Consider the following 17,810-nt stretch of genomic DNA (forward strand, 5'->3'; position numbering starts at 1 on the left):
TGCAATGACCCCGAATATCCACAGATCTTCAAAACATGAAGAGGTCCCACTTTGTACATTGTGAAATAATTACTCCAACAGCGATGGAGGTGCTATATATAAATAGACCTTGATCCCCTTTTCAAAGAATACTTCCACCTGTGTATCATGGAGTGCACTGAATGTGCATGAATGAATAATGATTACATAACTTTCATGAGCACGTATCCAATATTTTGTCTCCGTGTATTTCAAAATTTGTTCTGCAATTACCTTTATCTGCTCATGCTCGGACTGCAACCGTGAACTAGCCTATTGGCGTAGAGTTACGTATGCTTACGTAGGCCTGGCTTAGGGTTGCTTAGGGTTGCTTAGGGTTGCGTACGGTTGCTTACTGTGTGCGAAAGCGCCGTGTAAAAATGCGACAGACGCTCGTAGGAGCCGCTAGTGTCGCCATTGGCGCTTTATAAACTAGTGTTCTGCCCCTCAATCCGCTGCTGCCTGCTGTTCACAACACATCACTGCTATTGGAATTACAGTTGGTTGGGCCCTCGGCCCTCATTTCAATCAAACAAAATTATATTACGAACATAAAAACAGGACCACAATCAAACAAAATTATATTACAAACATGAAAACAGTACCACAAACGTACACACAAGCAAATAAACCCACACAAATACCTGGGGTACTCCGTCAGGGGGGGGGGGGGGGCAAGCGACCGAAACAAACAAAAAAGGCGATGCTAATTTTCACTTCTGGCGAGCGAGCGAGCAAAAAAAAATCTTTAAGTAACGTTTGGTATATAAACTGGTATTGTTGCAAGTTGGGGATGGGAACATTCACTTGTTAGCGACGTTAATTTCATTTTTTTGCAAAAGAGCGTAGCGAGCAAGAAAAAAAAAATCACTTTTTTTAAATAATTGCCACTTAAACTTGGTTCAATTGTCCCATGCAGGGCGCGGGAACAATATTGTGTTTAGGGTGATTTTATACCCATTTTAGCTAGCGAGCCAAAATACATCTTTCTCTCAATGAATTGCTATATAAAATTCGTTTCATTGTTGCAGGTCGGGGTCGGGCACAATCGTGTTTAAGACAATGTCAATCCCATTTTGGCGGGCAGGCAACCCTCTACATTTCTCTTTTTAATGATAATGTAGCAGGTTAGTGGTGGGCACATAATTCCACGAGCTAGCGAGCGTAGCGAGCGACCGAAAAAAATCACTTCTTTTTTATAGGGAAAATATGGTACATAAAACTTGGGTTCATTGTTCCATGTCAGGGACGTGATTATTAAAAGCGGTGTTATTTCTAATTTGGCGAGCGAGCGAAAAAAATCACTTCTCTTTTATAGGGAAAATATGGTACATAAACTTTGGTTCATTGTTCCATGTCAGGGACGTGATTATTAAAAGCGGTGTTATTTCTAATTTGGCGAGCGAGCGAAAAAAATCACTTCTCTTTTATAGGGAAAATATGGTACATAAACTTTAGTTCATTGTTCCATGTCAGGGACGTGATTATTAAAAGCGGTGTTATTTCTATTTTGGCGAGCGAGCGTAGCGAGCGAGCAAAATTTTTGTAATGATAATTGGTTCATAAATTTCATATTTTCTTGTTGCAGGGCAGGGCTTACACAATCATGTCTAAGGTGATGTTAATTCCGTTTTGGCGAGCACGAGCACACCAAAACTTCTTTGAATAACGTTTGGTACATAATTATTAACTGGTTGTTGCAGGTTGGGGCGGGCACGTTAGCGGTGTCAATTCCATTTTGGCGAGCGAGCATAGCGAGCAAGCAAAAAACAAAATTCTCTTTTAAAGAAATTAATAAATAAACTTGTTTTTATTGGTGCAGGTCAGGATGGACGCAATCGCGTTTAACGCGATTCAATTCCTTTTTGGCGAGAGGGCGAAAAAACTCTTCCATTTTTAATGATATTGTTGCAGGTCAAGGGTGGGCACAATTGTTTCCAAAGCAATATCTATTCATTTTATTCGCGAGCAAGTGTAGCGAGCGAGAAAAATGAATTACTCTCTTTTAGTAACATTTGGTACATACACTGTGTGTTATTGTTGCCATGGTTGCAGGTCGGGGCCCGTCGGGGCAGGCACAATTGTATTCTAGGCAATGCTAATCCTTTTCTTTTTTCAGGGGGACGAGCCAGTGAAAACATTTAATACAAAATAGGCTAGCAAGCAGTTCGCGCAAGCGAAGAGTTTCGAATTTGTTATATCACTTATATTTTCCTATTTTCATTTGTCTTAATTTTCAGGGCCGTATGCGGAATATTTTTCTGGTGGGGGAGGGGGAAAGATGCGTTAAAAGTTTTCGAAGAATCTCAAAAGCAAAAGGAGTGAAGGGAGTTCGAGCGACCGAACTGGTCATGAGGGTACTTTTGCATTTTCAAAAGTAGAATTGAAGGATTTGGTATAGGCCTACACTACATTTTCAGGAAAAAAACTGTACGTTTTCAAAATATCTGGGGTCAACTGCCCCCCCCCCCCCTGGTGCGTACGGCCATGGTCTTTTTTTTTAAATTTCCCCATTCTTTTCCTTTCCTTTTCTTTTCCCTTTTTCTTCCTTTTCTCTTCTTCTTCCTTTTTTCTTTCCTTTTTCTTTTTTTTCCTTTTTTCTCTTTTTTTCCTTTTTTTCTTCCCTTTTCTTTTGTTCTTTTTCTTTCCTTTCCTTTCTTTTTTTTCTTTCCCCTTTTTCTTTTTTTCCCCTGGAGCCTGTCAGGGGGGGGGGCACTCTGCCCCCCTGCCCCCCCATAGGTACGCCAGTGGCACAAAACATAATAACATTTCGCATGAGGCATCCGTTTGTGAATCTTATCTTTTTTTCAACAGCCTGAGATGTAAAAATCACAAATTGAATAAACTATAACAAAACAAAACATGTCAGTCAGAAATACCTTGTAATATTAAGAATACAAAATAAAGTCAAAGAAACACTTTTTCTTCATGAAAAGAATAAATGTGAGAATGCACACACATGTAAATAAAATATAATTTTCCTTCAAAAATAATTATAAATACTTGCCAAGTTTACATCCAGGTATATAAAAGAAAATACTGTAATGCCCTCTACATTTCTATCAAATTTTGTCAGAGTTAAACATTCAAGTATTTAACATTGATGATGATTTCAAAACCAAAGGGCGAGATTATTTGTAAACAGAAAAAGAAATCGATCAAAGAAAATTTCACCCAGATGTGGAAGAAATTAACATGACTGGTATTCTTATAAATACTACAACTTTAATGCACTAATGTACAGTTTTGAATAACAAGAAGTGTATCAAGTACACTCCTGCTGACACTCTGGATTTACAAAAACTTTTGCATTTTGTTACACAACTATAACTTTATCATGAGGTAATGAATACTTTAATAAAATCAGTTTGAAAATTGTGACATTTAAAAGACGTTTACATGTTATTAGACATGAATATAACTACCGTATCACTTGATCATGAATTAAGTTATAATTCAGTAATAATGACTGTCGGAAAAAAAACTGACTTTTAAACTCCTGCTAACACTTTAACCGAATTCTGAAGTAATGATAACCATAATGATAAAAACAGCCTAAAAACTGACGATAAACGCCTGCTGACACTCTAAAAATTAAAGTGTGTAATTTAACAAGACTTTGACATATTATTACACATGGACATAATCACAAGATACATGTTATCATGAATTAAAAATCACAGCAACAATAACAGCCTTTCATCACCCTGAAACACTGATTGATTCACAGTTCATATAAACCCATATGAACATTCACCATCAGCATCGTCTTGTGTGCTGTGGTCGGACTGGCGTAGAGTAGCGTACTATTGCGTAGGCATGGCGTACAGTAGCGTATGGATGGCGTACGGTAGCGTAGTGTTGCGTATGGATGACGTACAGTAGCGTAGTGTTGCGTAGACTTGCGTACTTTCTGCGTACTTCCTGCATATAGTGCCTACGCCGAAGGTACGCGAAAAAATTAAACAAGTTTAATTGTTTGCGTCCATCTCGCGTATCCATTTGCGTCCCTCCGCGTACAGTTACGTAGGCCGACGTAGGGTTGCGTACGATCGGCGTAGTCGGTACGCAACACTACGCAACTCTACGCAACTCTACGCAAGGCCCGGTGTGAAAGCCCCTTAAGACTTTGTTACATAATAAATGTTTATTCAAAGAAGAATTACGTTATAAGATAAATCTACCACTCCTCTTTTATATTGCTTTGTTTCTTAATGTGTGTTCGCTTGAACTTCGTTGTCGATTTGATATTTCATTCAGCTTATCAGACGTCATAAGGAAGGCAGCCCGAGCTTCTATACGTGGATAGCCTTTCGTGTGAAAACTGAAAAAGGTACATACCTTTCTCTTCTCCCTCTTTTTTAATTTAAACAAAAATCTCTCCCGTATTCACAGTCTTCTGCTTCATCTCCTACTTTTCTTTCCTCCCTCTTCCCCTCCCTCACAATACTTTCCCCTTTCGTCTTCGCTTTTTCTGGTATTTTTCTTTGCTTCGTCATTTTTCTAGCAGACTAAACATTTAGGAACTGTTGAGCCCCCTTTTCAGCTTTTGAAGAACGCTAGTTTTGAATAAATTTGTCATTATTTGACAAAGACTTAAAACCGAAAATTCGTATATTTTGTATCGCTTACTTGTTTTATTATTCTTTCATATATTTCTCGTCAACCGCCGCAGGACTATATTTAGTATTATGATTATTATCATTATATATATATAAATATCACATCTTTGGAAGCTCCCGGGGAACTGGATACAATGCAAAAGGAAATGAGATAATAATGTTTGCATAGCTAAAATCACTGTCCTCCCTTTTGAAATTTATTGCAAAGGCTAAAAAATGTCTCTGCCGAGTCTGTGGCTTCGGTGACATCAGATTTAACATTATTAAAGATTCCTATTCTAATATATATATATAATGTGATGGCAAGTTTACTTGTAACATTCGCCTTTCTTTGCAAAGTTTACAACATAGTCGTAAATCAAATGAAAACAATGGTCTCTGTTTTAAGCTGTAGTCATCATTGGAGTTCTTTAGAAATTTAATCTGAAACAATGATGAGAAGAATCATTCATAAATGACATGACTGAAATTCCCAATGCACTATCTAATACAAACAATAGAGCTTGTGAGAACAATCGACAAAATGTTCGTATTTTCATGCGTTACCCCAGAATAACAGGAAAATGAACCTTGTCAATCCTACAGTTTTTAACATGCTGAAAAAGTTTTTAAATTCAACCTTTTTCCAAAAGCCTGAGAACTTGTCTAAGTTTTCAATATACTTTTCATTATCTTGTCTTCTTCTTTACGTGCCATGTCCTGAGCAGGGGGGCGTCGCTAGACCTTTTTCAGTGGGGGGGGGGGGGGGGGGGGCTGTAGAGGCCACCGATTACCGACAAAACTAGCAACCAATTACCGACAAATGTCCCGATGCCTACAAATTTAACGCTATAAACCCGGGGTCGAAGGCTAAATATTATTTTTCCAATGAACTATCTATAGTATTTGCGTATGCGCGCATGGTCTCGACGACATAGATACGATTTATTTCGTCGACTTAGTCAGCAGCGTAGCTATATATTTAAATGCAGGCACGTAACTATAGGATCTTTTTTTAAGGGGGCCTGTATTACACGCGAAGCGCTCACTATAGGAGGGTGGGTGAAGGGAGGGGAGTTTACCTCCGCGCAAAGCGCGAAAGCTTTGACGTTTCATTAAATTATTAGAGAAAGGAGACGATTCATTGTACCGTTTCCTTTTTTTAATCCTTGTCTGAATTCCGCGCAAAAAGCGGAAGCTTAGACGTTTCATTAAATTATTATAGAAAGAAGACGATTCGTTGTACCGCTCTCGACTCTTAATCGTTGTCTTAATTCAGTTCCCCCCCTCCAGGGGCGGCCGAGCGACTTCCAAAGTGGGGGGGGGGGGGTACCAAGAAAAAAGGGCACTTTCTGGAAAAAAGGGTACCTACAAAGGGAAATCTCAAAGCGAAAATATACAATTTTTTAGACATTGGTGTATACCCCTACATTGTGATTACAATTATCAGGGATAATTTCAATATTTGTTTCACTTTAAACACCATACAAAATATTGCTTAAGCATCATGCTTTGTAGTTGGGTTTGATTGTCTAAAAACTATTTGCGAGCGAACGAAGCGTGCGAGGAAAAATTTAAAGATGTGTGAGATCGCAGTGCAAAAAATTACATCGTAAAAAGAGGAAAAACGCAATCCTAATGGGGTTATAAGCACATTCTCATAACGGTAGACTGAAAAGACCTTTGATAAGTAACATAAGTATATCATCTTTAGATGCGTGCGAGCGTAGCGAGTGAGCTTTGGGGGAAATTGCTCTTAGTCGCTTGAAATTAGCTTGGGCGCGTTTAATGATGTCAGTCAGTCATTCAGAAAAATCAGTCATGAGAATAGGAAATGGGCATTTGTTGACGGAAAAGGGGCCTCTAACAGATTTTGATAGGGGCATTTATAAGATATTATTATATCATATAGCTCCGTTTAGTCTCATTGGACAGCGCCCCCTATCGTTAGAGTCAGCAGCCTAACATGTTAGCCTATGGAATTTTACCCCAAACATCGTTAAAAATTCATTTTTTGTTTAAACGAAAAGCACATACACCCTACGTACGTTATCACTAGCTCTTTCATTGGAACCCTCATGTTCCATTGACTTTTGAAAGTTCATCCACCGTAAATTGTTCAAAATAGGTTGCAAGCCCGCCATTGCCTATATAACACATGTGAAACAAGTCGAACTTTGGACTCAGTTTGCCAAGCGATTGTACAAGTTTAGGTCAAGCACACGAAGGATAAGTAGCATGAATTATAATAGATCAGTTCTGATCGGTTCATTATGTCCATTTCAACCAACCCCCCACCGTAATTTTTCCATTGAAGATAGGCAAACATTGTGCCGAGGTAAGCAAAAACATGAATATTCATGATCGCCATGGACTATTCGATTATTTACAGAGGGATGCAATTGTGCACCACACCAAACTCCCCTACTTTAAGTCAAGTATTTCATTGTAATATGTAGTTTGGTAGGTTTATTTTAATAACTGTTTAATTATCAGATATCAATGATAGTTTAAAGATATGGAAAATGTTCTTGCATTTTATATTTAGCAAAGCAATCTCACATACAAATTCACTACCAAGTGTCGTCTAATCCGCCGATTGTCGTCTGCTATATACGTCCAGCGAGCGAAAATGAGACAACCGGAGCAATATGATTGTTAAAAGGGAAATTATCAGAGGTGAAAAGAGGCACTTATCGCACCTGAAAAGGGGCAATGACCAGATATGAAAAGGGGCACTTATGTGAATGAAAAAGGGGCATTTGTAATAAAGGAAAATGTGCATTAAGTAAAAGAAAATGGGCACCGATAAGATTTTAAAGGGGCATTTATCGGAGGTGAAGGGGCACTTATCTGAAGTGAAAAGGAGTAACTTCTCGTATCTGAAAAGTGAGGGTCATTTACCTGAGAAGGGGCACTTATTAGAAAGGAAAAAGGGCACATGTGAAAATATAAGGTGTGCTTATCCGAGTTAAAATGGGGGTAGTTATTAAAGGGGGAAGGGGCACTTCTTACAAAGAAAAATGGGCACTTGTCAAAGTAAAAGAGGCACCTCTCAGATTTAAATAGGACATTTATCAGAGGTAAATGGGTCACTTATCGGAAGTGAAAAGAGGCACTTCTCGTACCTAACTAGGGCCCTTACTAGAGATTAAAAAGAGCACTTATGAGAATGGAAAAATGGACACTTATTGCCAAGGAAAATGGGAAATTGTCAAAGGAAAAGGGGCACGTGTCCAAATAAAAGGGGCACTTATCAGAATTGAAAAGGGGAAGGGGCACTTTTACAAATTAATAGGGGCACTTTTCAAAGTAAAAGGGGCACTATTCCTATGTAAAAAGGGGCACTTCTTCAAAATTTAAAGGCGCACTTTTCCTATGTAAAAAGGGGCACTTTTCGGGTGGTTGAAAAATGGGGGGGGGGCACTGTGCACCCCAGCCTCCCGGAAGGCCGCCTCTTCCCCCCCCTTCCATCGCGAAGCGCGGAAGCTTCGACGTTTCATTAGATATAGAAAGAAGACGATTGGTTGTGCCGTTCTCAACTCTTAACCCTAAGGCCAACAAAAAAAAATCATTTGGTTGTCCTCGACCGCCAGCTCGTCATTTTCGGGCCGCTTGTGTTTTTTTTTTTTTTTTTTTTTTTAATTCAATTTTTTTTCTTCATTTTTTTTATTATTATTATTATTTTTATTTTTATTTTTGGGGGGGGGGGGGAGCAATTTTAAATGCCAAACATACCATTTTATGCATTTGCAAGGATCAAAATGCGTCCCGTTGCCAGTTTTGTCTTTTCAGTACGCAATCATATGGAAACGTTGTATCATCCGCTCAATCTGACTTGCGTGCATAGAACAAATAAGCATTTTTCCATCAAAAAGTGAAGTTTTCTAAAATGTGCGTTTCTTTCCAGCATTGGGGCGCCCGGAAGTCACTCGGGTAACATTTCATAAAGTATAATATAAAAAGACCATATGCAAATTTTCTGTACTTTTGTCGGAAAAAATACATTTATCCAGCACAATGTCGTCTCTTTTTGCGTTGGAGAAGAGCAAATAGCGAGTTTCAATCACACTTTGGCCGCTCTCGCAAGCTCTCACTCGTTTCACTGTGGTCCAGCGACTTTGGGGCAAGCGGTTAATGAAAATACTAATCGTTATCTTTCTTCTGGTATTAAACTTGTTTTGATTGATTGTATAATTTTGTCGGAATAAAGGAAACAAAGTGGCTTGACCAATAACTTCGTCGCTGTTTTCACGAAGTGACGGTAGTGAAAAAATTGCATTCACTTTGTGACGATTTTCCTCACTACCGTCACTTCGTGAAAACAGGGACGACTTATCAGCGTCTGATTTGAACTTTTGACCTTGAATTCCCTGATGCAAGCGCACTAATGACGTCATCTTCGCTAAATCGGTGTCTTTTATCCTAAAATGCTACACTTTCACAATGTTTATACATCTTTTTTAATTATCAGTAAGATATAACATATTTTGTCTGATATCACCGAAGTTTTGGGTTTTATTTAATGAGTAATTTTAAAACAAGAGCCATTTTACTGTTTTAATTTACTGGATCGTACCATTAAAGTCGCAGGGTAGTAATGCATTTTCCAACCGCGCCAAATTTAATTTACGTTCCGACACTCTGTTAAATGGGTTCGTGTTGTTAAGAATCCACTGCTTTCTGCTCCACCAAACGTCCACATGCGTAGTCGTTTATCAACTAAATTATTCAAATTTATGGATGCTTCCTTCCCAGGTGTTTGTGTTGTTGAAGCATTTCATTCACCTGCTATCATTCTTTGTAGTCCAATTGCCAGAACGCAAATTACATTTTGGTTTTATAGTTTCATCTATCGGAGTCATTTATCAACTAAATTATTCAAATTTATGTCATGAATGCTTCCTCCCCAGGTGTTTGTGATGTTTATGCATTTCATTCACCTGTTATTATTCTTTTTACTCCAATTGTTAGAATACAAAATGCATTTTGGTTTTATAGTTTCATGCAATAAGTAAGTCAATAAAAGAGTATGTTCTGCACAATAAGAACAATGTGTGTCCCTATTGTACAATGTAATGTGTCCCCTCAATTTTTAATAGTTAATTTACCCATTCACATAATGGAACGACCTGCCCGGTGAAGCCAGTGGCCCATGACCCCTGAGCACTCAACACCGTGTGGGAGTCAGTTTGTGGTCAACTTCTTTTATGAGACAAATACAAGCAAACGTTTCCATATGTTGGGTATTTATTAAACTTGCCATTTTTATTTTTCTATGTCAACATGCCGTTCATTCAAATCAGGTTCTGAGCGTTCTTAAACTCATTTTAAAGCCCATCTGTACTAGTTTACAGGAGGGATTAGACCACCCTGCAAGGTCACTGGACAGGTGGTTATCTCGTCAAATCAGCTCTCAATTAATATAAGATAAAGAGGATCATGGGAGACCAATGGCCACCGATAGGGCATCGTTTGCTACATAGAGGGCGCAAGTAGCTATAAGTAGTACAATGGAGATTTAAAAGGTGCTGTATTTCAAAGCCCAAAGTACTTTCTGTGTTGGTCTTGATATTCATTGTACATTAAACTAGTCTTTTACCACATTAAAGTGTTTTATAGACTTTGTTTGTTTAAATGCTTGAAAATCCCAATGATTTTTTTTTTTTTATCGAAACAAAACAAAAACTAAACAAAAAAAATGGGGGGAAAAAAAAAGACACACAAAAAATGAAGTTAAAAAAAAAAAAAAAAAAAAAAAAAAAAAAAAAAAAAAATCCGCCCGCCCGCCCCTACTCAAGAAAAGCAATCGAGGACAACCAAACAATTTTTTTTTTGGCCTAATTGTCTGAATTCAGTCCCCCCCCCCCCCCCCCTCCTGAGCGAAGCGCGGAAGTTAAGACCCCTGTTAATAATAATAATATGGATATTTATATAGCGCCGGTATCCGCCAGGCTCTGACGCTCATGGCGCTGTACATACATGTATTACTATCACAAAAATATAACTTTCTTAACTAAAATAAAGTAAACTAAAACAACACAAATTATTACGCTACATTGACATGATTACACACACTTCTGAAAGTGGACTGAGGCCGGCCGCGGAGGCGGCTCGACGTATGTGTAACATCAATTTTTGTAGAAAAGCCGGACTGAGGCCAGGTAGACTCAGTCCAAACCTTAAGACGTTTCATTAAATTAATATAGAAAGAAGACGATTCGTTGTACCGTTCTCGACTCTTAATTCTTGTCTTAATTCAGTTTCCCCCCCCCTCGCGAAGCGCGTAAGCTTCGACGTTTCATTAAGTTATTATAGAATGAAGAGGATTCGTTGTACCGTTCTCGACTCTTAACCCTAATAAGCCCCCCCCCCCCCCCCCCCCTCCGCGATATTTCTGATTGCTCGGGAACGCATATGGATGGCGCCCCGCCGCTCGCTGACTTTTTTCTTTCGAGTCTTGCGCATCTTTTAAAAGATTTTTTTTTTAATCGGACCTACAGTTACAAGGTCACGTGACCTTTTGTCTTTGCATGTCAGCCCAAAAATCGCTCATTTTCTTGATTTGTGTACAAAACATATGGAAATGTCATTTTCCCTAAAAATAGATCAAACATTGGTTATTGGGTCTTGTTTAAAGTTTAGGTAGTTGTTTGGGAGTCAAAATAGTTGAATTGTAGTAAGAAGTGAAATAAAACAACAGAAACAATAAAATACATAAGTTAAAAAAAAAACAAGGAAATACATAAGAAATTATCAAAACAAGAGATAACATAACGAATAAGCTAGTGTTTCCAAATTTGTTGTCGTATTATTAATCCAAATGGTCTAATGATGTATGTAGTGAAAAAGAATGCTTAAATATGAATAAAATATGATTTATGGGTAAAAAAATTGAAATTATCATAGTATTCTATACACTTCACTTGACATGCATGCACATTTTCGAAGAGATCGGCCATTTCACGGCCGAGATCTTGGGGGGGGGGGGGCGGCCGTACTAAGACCTCAAATAGCCCGGCCTTTTTAGGGTTAACCCTTGTCTGAATTCAGTCCCCCCCCCCCTCCCTCGTGAAGCGCGTAAGCTTTGACGTTTCATTAAGTTATTATAGAAAGAAGAGGATTCGTTGTACCGGTCTCGACTCTTAATCCTTGTCTGAATTCAATCCCCCTCCCGCGCAAAGCGCGGAAGATTTGACGTTTCTTTAAATTATTAGAGAAAGAAGACGATTTGTTATACCGTTCTCGTCTCTAATTAATGCTGGCCGACCGCCATACATCTCACCGACTTCAAACTTCTGCATTGATATATTACACGAGGATCGAGCAAGAATACCGACACAGCTGACCCGACACAGCAACATATTTATGCGTATCTTAATTGCTGGATACACATAACAAATGAGTACGCGGAGTCTCGTCTTCATCTTCAGCTTCTTATTCTTTAAGATGTTTTCTAACTTGGACAATTTTGATTTTGCAAGTGCAATCCTTCTCTTGATTTCTTGCTCGCCTCTGCATCGTCTGTAATTCTAGTCCCGAGGCAATCAACAGAGGTGGCTTGTTTTATGTGATTTTTGTAATTACCATGCATTCCGTTTTTTTGTAATTTAGTGATAATCCTCTCTTGTCACTTTCTCTGACGACAACATCCAAAAGTCGCTGCATGTCCTTCTCTGATTCTGCGATTAATATAGTATAATCTGCATACCGTATGTTTGTGATGTTATGTCCTCCTACCTTCAATCCTCTTTACCGTTCTACTTTTCTAAGTATCAGCTCACTGTAATAGTTGAAGAGATCTAGAGACCTGACACATCCTTGCCAAACCCCCCTCTTAATGTTGTTGTAGTCACCTCTTTCATGTCTTACTCCTCGTCATCGCGTAAATCAGAAAGGAAAGACAAAAAGAGAAAGTGATAGAATTAAAGAAACAAAGAATATCACAAGAGAAGGTGATAGAAGGAAGAAACAAAGAATAACAAAAGGAAAGACAGAAAGAGAAAGTGATAGAATGATAAAAACAACGAATTACATAAGAGAAAATGATAGAAGGAAAACAAAGTATAACATGACGAAAGATTTAAAAATTATAGAATAATAAACGAAGAATAACATAAGTATTGTAAAAAGGAGATGCTTGTACAACAACATGACACCGCACATGGCGCGCGCTATTTCTCCGAACCGGAAATTAGCCTGAGAAGGTCCGACTTGTATGTGGGGTTCAAAACAGCTTGTGTTTATCATCTCTCAGAAACGTGATTCTGGCTGTATGTCAAATTAAAAACACACTTTTTGCGGCGTTACAATATGCCATTATCTAAAGACGTTTGAAAAAGGCTTTGCGTTTATCACCTTAAAAAATTGCCAGAAAGACGTTTTAAAACGCTGATTCTAGGCAAAAAATTGGTCAACAAACGCACCCTCCATTGTGAACACCAGGTCTGAGAGACGCCGTTGTCCATGATAGGATCATCCGCGCCTGAACTCTCACTGCATCGCTGCTGCCCAATGCAGTCCCTTTTACGACACGCAGGGAATACGTGGATGAAATTCTATATGGCACCCACTCCCAGGCCATTCTCTTCTACTTATTTTAAATAAGTCTTAAATGATTTTCGTTGAAATATGACTGTCAATCGTAAATAGAGAAGGGAATTAGGGGGAGGCAATTTAAAACATTGAAATTCAGAGGTTTTTGCAATAATAGGCATAATGCATCAGATATAAAGTAGTTGACAAACGTGAAGAAAAGAAAAACAAGAGTAGTGCTATAATGAAAAAAGAAGAAGAAATCTTCTACACTTTTCTATTCATCTGTAACAGGAGGGGAACCCGTCGTCACCAAACGGGTGAAGCGAAGCGTCGGACCTGATATCAACAACGCAGAGCAAGTCCACAAGGCCTTGCCGGGGTGGGCCTGCCGAACCAAGTCTTCTACTCTCCTGTTCCGGTATGATGGGCCTGAACAAATCCGCCTGGTGTCAGGACAAAGTTCAAACAATGATCGCTACTTGGGATTCTTCGTAAGTTCGGGAGCTTTAGCGCCTAAGTTCACCACAGATGATTGTGAGTTCTTCGAATACTAGCCCATTATGATTAGTTTCGGGTTAACACCTCAGTCACACCCACCAAACGAACTCCATTTCGACTCCATTATAGCCCGATTCCTGGCCATGACGGGTTACGTAATACATTGTGCGGTCTGGTGTTAATAGAGTGTATTAAAGATAAACCCGAGTTCGGGTAAAAATTGAAAATAATTTTCATAAAATTCAACGAAAATTACACTGAAAGTACGTGCCAAACAATTTTGGTAGAAAATGTATAGTGGCTGAGCATAGAAAGATAAGGAAATCCGGGTAAGTAGGCCCGACACCATAACATAGTGACTAGTTTAAAATGGGAGTGGTGGTTTTTATCGGAGATGATGTCCAGTAAGTTTTTATTTGACTGGTTCAAACAACCAATCGACTGCAGGATAAACAATCCCCGCCCCCCCCCCCCACTCCGGGGTCGGAATGACCGCATGCGTGTTACCAAAATGTCCGGTAAAGGGGTACTTTTCACGCACCAAAGTCCGGCTCGTACATACACAAAATTGACTTTACACACCGGACTTAGGGGGTGCTTTCAAAAGGAGGGAACACGCATGGAACACGCATAATATATGCGTACCCTAAATAACACTGAGTGGGGGGGGGGGGTTGGGAAACAATCATAGCAATTTTCTCTCAAAAATACGATTCCCATATCAGAGCTCAAGATTGGCTTTACCCTCTTTAAAAGCGTTTGTCAGAATCAATATTGATAACACCAGTAGGCATACCACTGTAAAGAAAATTACAAAAAATTACCAAAATTACTTAAAAGTGTATCTCATTACCCCCTTTTGTACCTTTTGTACATTCACAAACAAATGAAAGTCAAGCATTTTCAACCCTCCCTGCTTGAAGTCAAAATACAACGTGCTTCTTTTTATTTTGTTACCTCGCCAGAGAAATTAAAGAAAATATCATCGCCCGAGGCGATAGCCGAATGTGTTTGGTCTGTTTTTAAGGTACCGAGTGTGGGTAATTTTACTAATGCCTGAACAAAATGCTGTGTATTATTTGTTTTTATAAGATTACGTTTTATTTGTTTTATAAAAAGATGTTTTCTAACATGATTTTGATAATGACCGGTCATCATCCAAATTACGCGTAAGGCAAAATAAATGCCTGGTCACGTGTACGCTTTCAACCAATCATTTGAATTAGGGTCCATGTCATCATCTTATAAACCTTATTAACTCACTCCAACAAGACCGCGGCACAAGATCGCGACTACAGACCAAACAAAGAATTACATTACCCCAATGTCCCCAAATCTGGGCCCCCGTCTTATAAAGAGCGTGATCCAAATCAATCGTAAGTCCTCAAATCAATCGCAAGTTTGCAGAGTCCTTATGCTTATAGTTGCGATTTATTCCAATCGCAAATAAGTTGCTCTTTATAAGACGAGAGCCAGGAGTACATTTTGATTTGATTTGATTTTTTTCTGCATTCATGTAAGTACACAGTTTTTCGATTTATAACAATAATAATATAAAGGACGATAAGTATTTTTCTGACAATAAATCATAAATAAGCAAATAATATATATATTGTTATTTTAAAAAAACTGAATGATAAACTGTCATCAAATTCTAAATTTCCTCAAACATTATAAAATTATTTGCGGAAGAAGGACTGTCATTGTAAGCAGATTGCTTGATAATACGACAGCCCCAGACAAAACTCATGTATTAAGCAGAACGGATAGGTAATTAAAGATGCCAATTTTGATGATAGTGATATTGACAGTGCAGATGATGATGATTGGCTTTGTCACTGGGGCATATAAAGTAACTCAATGAAATGCACTCTTTAATCAACGAAGAATAATCCCTAATGCGAAAAACTGAATCTAAAGTTAATTTCATCTTTCTTTACAGTTGTTTTGAATATGCACAAATACACAGCTAGCGATGACTCAGTCGTGGGGACGGTGGTTGCATTTTCAATGAACCCGCGAAGAAATGACACGGAGATGCACTGCAAAAACCAGGGTGTTAAATTTCCAACGCCAGTATGGTATTGAATTTTGTTGACACCATTGGTGTTATTTTTAACACCGGTCAGATTTAATCATGCATTAATAATTACTTGGTGTTAAGTAACATGGTGTTGTTTTATGCTCGGTGTTGAAAGTATCATCACGTGATTTCGTTTAAGGTGGTTGATTGGTCGAATAAGTCTTCACAAAGTGTACGCACGCTTAATGATTACTTTACACGTGTTCACAGAAGAATACATTTATCATGATTTGTTAAGCAAATTATGACAATGCACACCAATTTTGTGATTTGTATTTTCCTTTGGCAATTATTGACCAATAGATTATTTGTCCGATCTTGTTACAATTACATTAACGTTTTAGCAATAGATATATTGATTATAAGATTACTAACCAAGAAACAACATGCATATTTATTATATATTCGTGTACCAGCCTGTATCATTTAAATGTTAATCCTGAAATTACTTCAAATGATCTATGTGATGGAGTTAATGCAATGGAGATTAGAATATACCTATTGGTGGTCAGTTGCCAACATCGATTATGAAGTATCAGTTTACCATTGGTTTTTCTACCCTGGTCGATAATAGGAAATATGGAATGTGGGACCATTGGATCAACAAGAATATAAACACCAAAAGTGGAATTTAATTTGTTACGATTCCAGATATTGTTGTTAATCTACACCAGTAGGAGTTGTCAAATATTACCACCAAGAGTAAAATTGAATTTGTTATGATTCCACATATTGGTGTTAATCTACACCAGTAGGAGTTGTCAAATATTAACACCAAAAGTGGATTTGAAATTATCTAATTCCAGAAAATGGTGTTAAGTAACACCAGAGGAGTTGTCCGATATAGATACCAAGAAAGTGTTAAATTGAACACCCTTGGTGTTAATTTTAACACTCTGGTTTTTGCAGTTGCTTTGATAGATCAAGTTGTGTCGACGAGGAAGATGAAACCGAGATCGACGGAGAAGCGTGCTTGTCGGGAAGTACAAGGGGTCCATTGATGTTGAATGTAAGTATACATGATAACTACATGATGATGACAGTATATCCTCAGTCAGACACAACATCGGCCCGATTTATAAATGTTTAACCCCCCCCCCCCCCTTGAAAAGATTGACTAATTCGAAGGTGTATAGCGCTCTCACCGTTCAATGCGAGCCAGTGTGTTTAAAAGGCGTGGGGAAAACCTTCGAATTAGTCAATCTATAACTGTGTCGATATATAGCTTTTCTTTTGTGAAATAATGCTGAGGTTCAAATCTTTTTCAAAATCCATGAAGTATTATGTAAAATTTCCTTCCAAATGACAAACATACGAAAAACGGATGTCATGTATACACTTCCACGCAATGAATGATAACCCATACATGTAATGGCCAAAATCAAATTGATTGAATCTTTGTGCAGCACAAAACGTACGTAAAAGGGTCTGAAAATCAGACCAATACTTAGACGATTGCAATCACTTAAGTCGATTCGACAACTAATGGTCGTTAGCTTTCCCACTCAAAGCCATTTTCAAGCCCTTTCCGTTTGAGGGAAGATCTAAAAGAATTTAACCTTTTCATTTTTTGACTTGCCATTGGGACATAGTACCTTTAAAAGATTTTTCGGCCCGAAATCATACCCCATGTTTATGGTTTTGGCGAAAAAGTCACACATTATTAAGGCTCAAAAGAAAATCGTTCGAAAATCGCTCCTTATAATATCGAAGGCCTATTATTTGTACCTATAAAGCCGGTTAAAATCAAGTGTCCAGATAAACAACCTGTAGGCCTGTAGGTATATAACAGGCAAATACTTTTTTTTTCTCGATTGAGTGATATTTAAAAACCATTTTGAACCATGTCGGTTAATTTGCCTACGACCCTCATACATGACACACAATATTTTATACACAAAATCAAAAATAATTAGTAACGCAAAATACATGGCAAAATGTTTGAACTGGTTGGTTTGTTTGCCAAGCATGTCAAAATATAATCATGTGATTTAATTCCTCTCAGATATAAAGCCCGGACAACTATTACTTCCCTAATTTGTTTTGGCTTCCAAAAAGTAATTACACGATCG

This window comes from Strongylocentrotus purpuratus, unplaced genomic scaffold (genome assembly GCF_000002235.5).
Source record: "Strongylocentrotus purpuratus isolate Spur 01 unplaced genomic scaffold, Spur_5.0 spur5_scaffold_9, whole genome shotgun sequence".
Lineage (NCBI taxonomy): Eukaryota > Metazoa > Echinodermata > Echinoidea > Camarodonta > Strongylocentrotidae > Strongylocentrotus > Strongylocentrotus purpuratus.